We start from the raw sequence: 8,963 nt of genomic DNA, 5'->3' as shown, positions 1-8,963 counted from the left end.
GCTCAAAAGAGGGGAAAATAAAGCTACATTACAGCAAACTTTTTTGAGTACTATTGAAATTAAATTGCTACTAATCTGAGCTACAGTGTTTTAAGTTAAGATGTTAATTGTAATCCCCAGGACAAATACTAATGAAATAACAAAAACATAATTAAAGAAACAACAAGGAAATTAAAATGGTACGTTAGGAAATGTCTATATAACAGAAAAGAAGCAGTGATGGAGAAATAGAGAAACACAAAATGTATAAGATATATAGATAACAAACAACAAGAAGGCAGATGTAAATTCTACCTCATAAGAAAGTGCACTTACTTTAAATGTGGATAAACCGAACACTCAGCAATCAAAAGGAACACACCCAACAACATGGATGAGTCCTTAAGGAAAAAGGCCAGTCCCATAAAGGATGGGGGAGGGGCTGAGGAGAGAGCTGGGTGTGGTTATAAAAGGACAACAGGGGGATCCCTGTGGTGTTGGAACTGTCCGGTATCTTGACTGTGGTGGTCGATCAACAGACCTACACAGATGGTAAGATTGTATAGTGTTTAATACACACACACACACACAGACACACACACACACTACACACAACACACACATACACGCAAAAGAGTACAAGTAAAACTGGGAAACATCTGAATAGGATCAGTGGATTGTATCAATGGCAGCAGCTTTGTGAAATTCTACTATAGTTTTGCGAAATGTTACCATTGAGGGAAACTGGGTAAAGTGTAAAAGTGATCTCTCTGTATCATTTCTTACAACTACTTGTAAATCTACACGTATCTCAGTAAATTTTTAAATTAGAAATTCTATTAACTGTAGCATTTGTTGACATGAGTATAGCTAACTGTTTGAAAGGGTGAAAATCAGTTAGTGGTTTCTTCTGAGATATAGGATTGAAGGGGAATTCTTTTTTCAACACTTTTTACTTTAATTTTTACTAGTGTGACTTATTTTTTTTTACTTAAAAGTAAGTAAACTGTTTTCTACTTGCAGTGAAATTACTAAGTTTACTAAGTTGCTCAGTTTATTAAAGAAAAAGAGAGAGAGAGAGAGAGAGAGAAAGAAAGAAAGAAAAAAAAACAACGACAAGGCAGAGATTTCAAATGCCAGTGAGGACTCCCTGGGATTAAATGCCCATACCTCCACCTGGGGTAATGCCAGCTGGCTTCCAAGTGACAGAGTCAGCACCAAAGCCCAGAGGTGGGTTGTGTTTCACTGGTGAGAAGTCGTTGCTTATCTTTTTTCTTCTGATCTCACATTCCCTGAAAGCTTTTAGATTATTGGATTTTTTCATTGGCTGAGTTCGTATTCTTGTTTTTCCATCCGGTCAATGTGCCTCCCTCCCCGACCTGCGCCGGTCTAGCCCCAAATGACCTCATTCTCCCCTGTTCTCAGATCAAGCTCTGCACCTTGGCCAGGCCAGGCCCCTCACTGCCCACAGAACAGTACATTTCATACAGACCCACCACATCTGCCACATTGTTCCCTCTTGTGAATTCCCAGGAGCATTTTGTCCTGCCCGGGGCTGAGCAGTGTCTGCGAGACAAGGAAGAGGGTCACGCCTGCAGTACCCGAGGGCCGCTCAGACAAGTGCTCAGCTCTCTGCCGCCGGATCTGGGGCAAGGCCAGAGCATCCAGAGTCCAGCAGGGGCACCAGCATCCACTCACACTGACTGCACAGAGGAAACAGAGCTTTTATTTGATCAAATCCTAGCTAATAATCTTCCTCTCAAGCCCCACCATACGGACACAAATTTCCCTTTTTGTCCAGTGGGCTTTAACTTTCCATCTCTTGAATGATAGACTTTATCTGTCAATCTTTCCCAAGTGAGGCAGGATACACCAGTGAACAATTTGGGTTCTGTAGTCACACAAACCTGAGTTTAAATATCCAACGTCTACTTACTAGTTACATCACCATGGGCATGTCGTTCAATCTCCCTGAGCCTCAGTTTCTTCCACTGTGAAATACGTACAGTTATAATACCTCTCCTGTGGGTTTTTTGAGGATTAATGACGTTACGTGGGGCAGCTCCTTAGCAGTTCCTTAGCTTGGCAGATGGTACCTGCTCATTTTGGGTTCCTGATGGGCACTGTTTTCTGTCCCTGTCCAGTCCATATAATGCTGGGAGCAATGCCATTCATTCAGCCTTCAATCCTAGACTGCCTCATGTTGTTGGCTAACTGTTCCCTGGTTGAATGGGCCATAGCAACATAATATTATGTGGGGTTACTTGAGCATGTAAAAAACAATTCTTGACATACCAGATTTTTAAGATAATCTCTATAATCTAGACCTAAATAAATCATATTTATTATAAGACTATATTAACTCCCTGATTAAAACTGATTTGCTAACAGTGTCCTAAAAATGCTATTCACTGGTGTACCTTACTCACATGTGGATTTCGTGGTTATTTTTGAGCAGTACCTACAATTCCTAAGAATTTATAATTCTGATAGCCTTCCAAGTCCCCTGTTCCATTGTCAAAGGAACAACAGCCCATCACGGAGGGTGGTCCAGTAGGCAGGTACGGCGTCGGGGCTTGGGGTGGTCCCCTTTGTGATGGTTCCGCAAACTCCAAGACAAAGCTTCATTCCTGCTACGGGGAATTCTCCCCAAGAAGGAGGAGCTGTCACCCCCTCACCACTCCATCCTCACAGCGATGAGGGTGGAATAGGAGCCCAGCCTCAGTGGGCCTCAAGGAACAAATAGTTCCATAGATTTTATTCCACACTGGGTACTGTATGGGTTATTTCTTGACAACCATTTTACATGCTATGATTATCTTGATGCCTCCTTAAAGTACTATGACTACTCCCTTCTCACTTCTTGAGACTGAATTTGGCTGCAATTAACAGATAATACAAATAACAGTAGCTTACAGAAGACAGGGAATGTATGTTTCTCTTATGCAAAAGAAGTCCAGTGGAGGGCAGTCCAAAACTGATATAGCAGTTCCTCAGAGACCAGGATTCCCTCTATCCTTCCTTACAGCAATCCTTGGCAGGGGGTTGTGGCCCTGTGGTCCCAGGCTGGCTGCTGGAGCTCCAGCCATCATATCTCTATTCCAGAAAGACAGAGGGGAAGGTTAAAAGGCAGGAGGGGCATAGAAGCCTCGTCCAACACCTTTCACTGACTCTTCTTTGACAGAACTGTGTCACAGGACCACACGTCATTTCAGAATGACTAGGAAATTTAGCTTTTTAGCAAGACATGTTGCTTCCTTGAATTGAATGTGGGTTTAATTAAATAAGGAAGACTGGTTCTTGGGTGGGCCTTTCTCAAGCCCTGTCATAAGATACTGGCCCAGAAGAGAAGACAATTGTCAGCAGTAGTCCAGGAGGAGGAAAGGACTCAATGCCCAGAACTTAGTTAACTTCCCAGCAGAAACCTGTGTGCCCCAGAACCACTTTACTTAGTCTAGCATCTGGGAGAAGTTCCTGGCTCTTCACCAGGCCCTGGGTTCCAGCTGACACTGCATGTGCTGCGGACTTATTTCTATCCTGCAATTCTTGCCCCATGTGTGATTCATCACGGGTAGAACTCCTAACTCTTTATAACAAGGCATTGCACAGTTGGAGGTTATTCAGATGAACTTGTTTTATTTTAAAATTTTAAAGCATTTGATTTGTCGATTTTAAAAATGACCTACAAAAGAGCATGATTTAAGGAAGTAGAAGTTACCTCTTCTTCCTAGAGCCTTAAATAGCTTTATTCCACTCCAGCCGTAGACATGACAAAAGCCAGTGCGACAGAGACGGATGAGGCTCGGAGAACACAGCTGGCTCTCTGGCCGCTCTCGTTCCGAGAAGTGGTTGGAGCCAAACCTCACGGGAAAATCGATCAAATGCAATTTTTAACTAACTGATGAATGGCTGTTGAAAGCCCATTCATTAAAACACACTTTTACCAGTGATGGAGTCGTGCAATTGCAAAAGCCCCAGCAGGAGGGGATGGAGTCACTGTCCCTTGGCGGCTCTTACAGTGCCTGGCGGAACAGGGCCTGGGCCACCTTGCTGAAGACCTTGTGCAGGGGAAAGAGCCTGGGCTTCAGGGTCAGGGAGACCCTTGCTCTGACCCCCAGGTGACGTAGATGAGTGTGTCCACCATCTCTATAAGCAGACATAGGCACCCACCTCACGGGATTCAGTTACATCATGTATGTAAACGCTGCTGCAGGATTCATTAAAGCTCTGCGTTTAATCGCGGCATTTGGGGCTTGAGAAAAGTCGGGGCCAGGCCATTTGTGAGAGGCCCTCCAGAGAGACTGTCACTCACTCACCCTCCCTTGTAAAGGAGAAGCCAGAATCACACTGACTTTTTGGGGGTTCAGTCGTGCCAGGAAAAGACACGCTATCCTGGTCAGTAAAACTTGGCTAGAGGTTGTCCCTGTTTTTACTAAAGTGGGCGAAAGCCGTTGAGCTATTTGTTGTTAGAACCCTCCCTGTTCTGGTCAGGCCTCCAGGACAATGAGGTGATTTGAGAAGAGACTTTCCTTCTTCTATCTTCCTCTCCCCAGCCTTGGGGCACTGGCCTCAGGATGCGGGGACCCCATAGAGACGTCCTCTAGGGCCTCCTTGAACAGGGCTGTACCTGGTCCCTGCACTGTGAGACTCAAGGCATGAATAATGGATGAAACACGCTCCAAAGCTAGCCATTTATGGTAGAATTTTCTCTCGTGATTTAGGACCAAAACAAGGAACAATTAGTTCTAAACATCATGCCCTCAAGCCTGCTGTGAAGTGTAATTTTTATCTCTGTCCTCTCTTAGTTGTGACATCTTTTTTCAGACAGCATTGGGGCAGAGGAGGTCCACTGTGAGCGCTGACTTGTCTTCCTTCTCGAGGCCCTGTAGCAGCTCTCCTCTCAGCCCGAGGACCTAGGCTGAATGACAGAGCCCATCGCTGGCTCTTCTCTGGGCCTGAACCACATGGCCCTCCTCATGGCCCCTCCCAGGGCTGCCAGGGCCACACCCAGGGTCAGCTGCTGGGGCACAGAAGAGCAGTTTGCCCCAGTGGCCACTGGAGTCTGTCCCCTCTGGAAGAAGAGACTGACGGTGGCCTTCGCAGGGCCCACATTCTCAAGGTCAGCACAGGGAGGAGCAATGGGAAGGCGTGGACTGAGTTCCATTCAGACGGTCTTGGGACTGACCCTCCGAACTCTGTCCCCAGCTGGCTGTGTGATCCTGAGCAAGTCGCTTGACCTCTCTGAGCCACCATTTCTTTAGCTATAAAATAGGTTTCGAGGAGACTCACCTCAGAGGATTGCTGAGATGATTCCCGGAAGTAATGAATGTGGACGTGCCTGGTGTGGTGTCTGGGAAATGAGAGGTGAGCCCGGCCCAACCCGCTCTTCACGGAGCCGGAGTCAGGTCCTATCCTAGGGCCGCGTCCCTCTCCTTCAGAGCGTGCATCGCCCCCAGAGCCCATACCTAATTCCCTCTCTGGAGTACAAGCTCCGTTTTCGGCACGACCTTGAACATGGCCTGACCTCTGGGCGCTTGATAAGTATCCGCTGAAGAGACAAACGTTAGTTCCCTTCTTTTGGCTGACTTGGCCCTTTCCCACCCGAACTGCTGTCAGCATAACCACGGTTTATAGTCACTGCGTATTTCCCACCTGTTGGTCCAGGCTCTTATCGAATATTATCCGTTTAATCCCACAGCCAACTGCTGTAAAGTAGATGCTACTGTTCCCATTACACAGGTGAGAAAAGTGAGGCACAGGGAGTTTAATCACGTTGCCCTGTATCCCACAGCCTGTAAGTTGGAAACCAGGATTAGAATTATCACTGGCCCTTGGGGCTTTTATCTACTTGACTTGGGAGAGGTCAAGTTCACCACCCCCAAATCACTGCTCAATGCAAGTCAAATCCCCCTCCTCCTCCTGCCGTGGGTTGCCCACCGATGGGGTTGTACAACTGGGAGAGGCGGTTGGCCCTGTCCAGGCCCTCAGAGAACCCAGAACTGCTGAGCTGGACCTCGGTGTCCGGGGCGGGCACTGCCCCAGAGGTGGGCAAGCGGTCCCCAGACCTGTGCCTCAGTGACAATACCCGTTCTTCACAGGCAGAACCCATCCCAGGCTGCTCTTCCCAAGGAGGGGCTTGGCTTGATGGGTTCTCAGATAGTCACAGCACAGATGACTGAGGAACCCCTCTCACCTCCAAGGTGAGCCATCAGCACAGCTGCGGGAGCGGCCAACGAGGCGGACCGGGGGTCCCCAGGATCCCCTCCCGGCTGGTGCTGAAGCCCGGTCAGTCCCGAGCCCTGGCAGCTCCTTGGCTGTAAGGACAGAGTGGGGCTGCCATTGCCAGCGGGCGCGGTGTCTCTGCACATTTAGATCCTTAAGAGCCAGTCCGGTCTGGGGAGTCCACGGCAGAAATTCGGGGATGCCCTTGATATCACCTCAACTCCCAGCCTCCTGAAACTCCCATTCATTGTAGGCTTAGTATCCATGGAGACTAGTTAGTAATTTCACACTCATTTTGTGCCAGGGAAGAGTGCTCTGGGCGGTAGCTCTGTTTGTCATGAACTTCATCGTTGGAATCGTTCGTTCATGCTTTGGTCTATCCATTGAACGCTGCTCACTAGCCGTGTGGTCTTGGACACCTCACCTGATTTCTTTAAATCTCAAGTTTCTTCGCCTGCAAAAGGAAGATATTAAAGTACTAACATGTAGGGCTGTGAGACTGCAATCGTGCTTGTGTGTACCCAGCACAATGCCTGGTGTGCGGTTAAGTGCTTCAGAAAGTTGTATTATTATTGAATACTTGCTGGCTGCCTCTGTGTGCTGGGGAAACAGAAAGGAGAGAGATCGGATCCCGGCCTTCCACGTGTTTCCTGAGTGATCCTGGAGGCTGACATGGAGCCCACTCATTTTAGCAAAGTAAGAGACCTCAGGGGAGAGAGCAAGCAGCTGCTTGGAAAGGTCAGAAGGCCCTCGGCCAAGGTGACAGCGGACCCAAGACTCGGTGGGTGAACATGAAATTGCCCACCTGGTGGACCAGGTCCGGAGGGACCTGGAGATTGGAACTCCCCACCAGAGGAAGAGCTTTGCCCCCAGGCTTACCCCTGGCTTTGGCAAGGGGAGAGAAGGGCACAGGAAGCAGAGTAGAGCTGAACAGAGTAGAGCTGATGCGTCTCCTTCGGGCTGGAAGCTGGGAGAGGAAGACTTCTCATTCAAAACAGTGAAGGATACAAAATCGCGGGGGGGTGTTTGTCAGGGGGTCACGGAAGAGTAACTGCACAGGAGCGGGAAGCCAGAACAGGAGCGCCAGGGACGGAAGAGCCGAAGGTGGGAAAGGAACACAGCCGCGGTCCCACATCACGAACTGAAGCAAGTGCTCCCCAGCATGGCTGTAGGCAAGCAGCCACGTTTAGCGCACTGAGGGTGAGGCCGGACAGCACACGCAAAGAGGCAGAGCCAGGGAAGAGGTGCAAAGGAACTCCTGCAAATCTGCAGCCATGACGGGAAAAACGGGCAAAGGATATAGACAGGCAATTGACGGAAGATGACTCCCCCAGATCCAACAAGACTATAAAGAGATGACCAAATTCATTAGTGCTTAGGGAAATACACATTAAAGCAATAATGAGAGATCATTGACAAACTATTAGATTGAAAAGAAATAGAAACCTGCCTAAGGGCAAATGCAAAGATATTCCCTGAAGCTTTAATTGTGCTGGTGACAATTTGAAAGTAACCAGGGAGAATGGGTAGGTAATCTGGTTTTTACCCATACCATGAGGAGCTACGCAGCGATTAAATTAGATGCGAAGTACATGAGGCAAAGAGAATGGTAGGAAATAGAATATAATAAGACTGTTTATAGGCATTAAAACACAGACCCAAAGCAGCAGTATATATTTTTCAAGACACATATAAACGAAAGATACATATTACACATATTAAAATTATTGCCTCTGGGGAGAAGGAAATGAGAAATGGTCTACGGAAGTGACAGAGAATCAATAGCTAATTAAAAAGCAGGGTCTTTAAAAGAAAAGAAGAAGAAGGGTCTGGCATGGAATAGTGATGATATTGAAGAATACGATGAACCCAAGCTCTTGTACACGAAGTGTACAGAGAAAATGTAAAAGCGGGGTGTGCTTGGGGAACCCCCGGTGGAGTTGGGTGTCAGAGTTCACAGTGTGTGCGGGAAAGGCATGGGGGTGAAGCGGGCAGGGTTCCATCATGAAGGCTGTGGGTGATAATCATAGGAATGTAGGTCTTGAGGGGCCGCGGAAATATCTTGAGTAGCTGAATGATGTGATTAAATGAATGTGCTACAGAGATGGGGAGGATATGGACCGGATAGGAGAGACCAGTTAGCATAACGTTGCCACGATCTAGGGCAGGGGTTGGCAAACTTTCTCTGTAAAGGGGCAGGTAGTAACAGTTTGGTCCACAGGCTGTGGTTTGTGGGTCGAAGTGCAGAGTATTACGATTTGGTTCAGGCCCGTGACAACTGGAAGAGGAGAGACGGGGCCAGATATGGATGCTGTTGGGAGGATAGAACTGACCAGACCTGGGAGATGGGGGGGGTGATTCCCAGGTTTGGGGAACTAGATGGTTGGTGGTGCCAGCAACCAAGACAGGAACTCCAGGAGGAGGAGTGGGTTTTGAGGGCAAGGGTTCACTTCTAGAACCAGCCCACACATGAAGACAACCCATGAAAGAGGGGAGTGCGGAGGGGCCCCTGGAGAAGGGAGCCAGAACCCTTGGGTAAGCGCATCCTCGAGTCCATCCTGCCCCTGGCTGTGAGGCAAAGCCTCCTTACTGTTCAAGCTGGTTTGCGTGGTCATTGCGCATACGTGAGAGGCGTGGTCATGGTGTGGGGTGAGAATGAAGCTTACCAGACCCTTCTTGAAACGACCATGACGACTGCTTGTGTTATTATCAGAACGTTTATATTTAGTGCTCACCACATGCTAGGCACTGGGCTAAGTGCC

This window comes from Physeter macrocephalus, chromosome 12, assembly GCF_002837175.3.
Source record: "Physeter macrocephalus isolate SW-GA chromosome 12, ASM283717v5, whole genome shotgun sequence".
Classification (NCBI taxonomy): Eukaryota; Metazoa; Chordata; class Mammalia; order Artiodactyla; family Physeteridae; genus Physeter; species Physeter macrocephalus.
Note: the sequence above shows the minus strand (reverse complement) of the source record.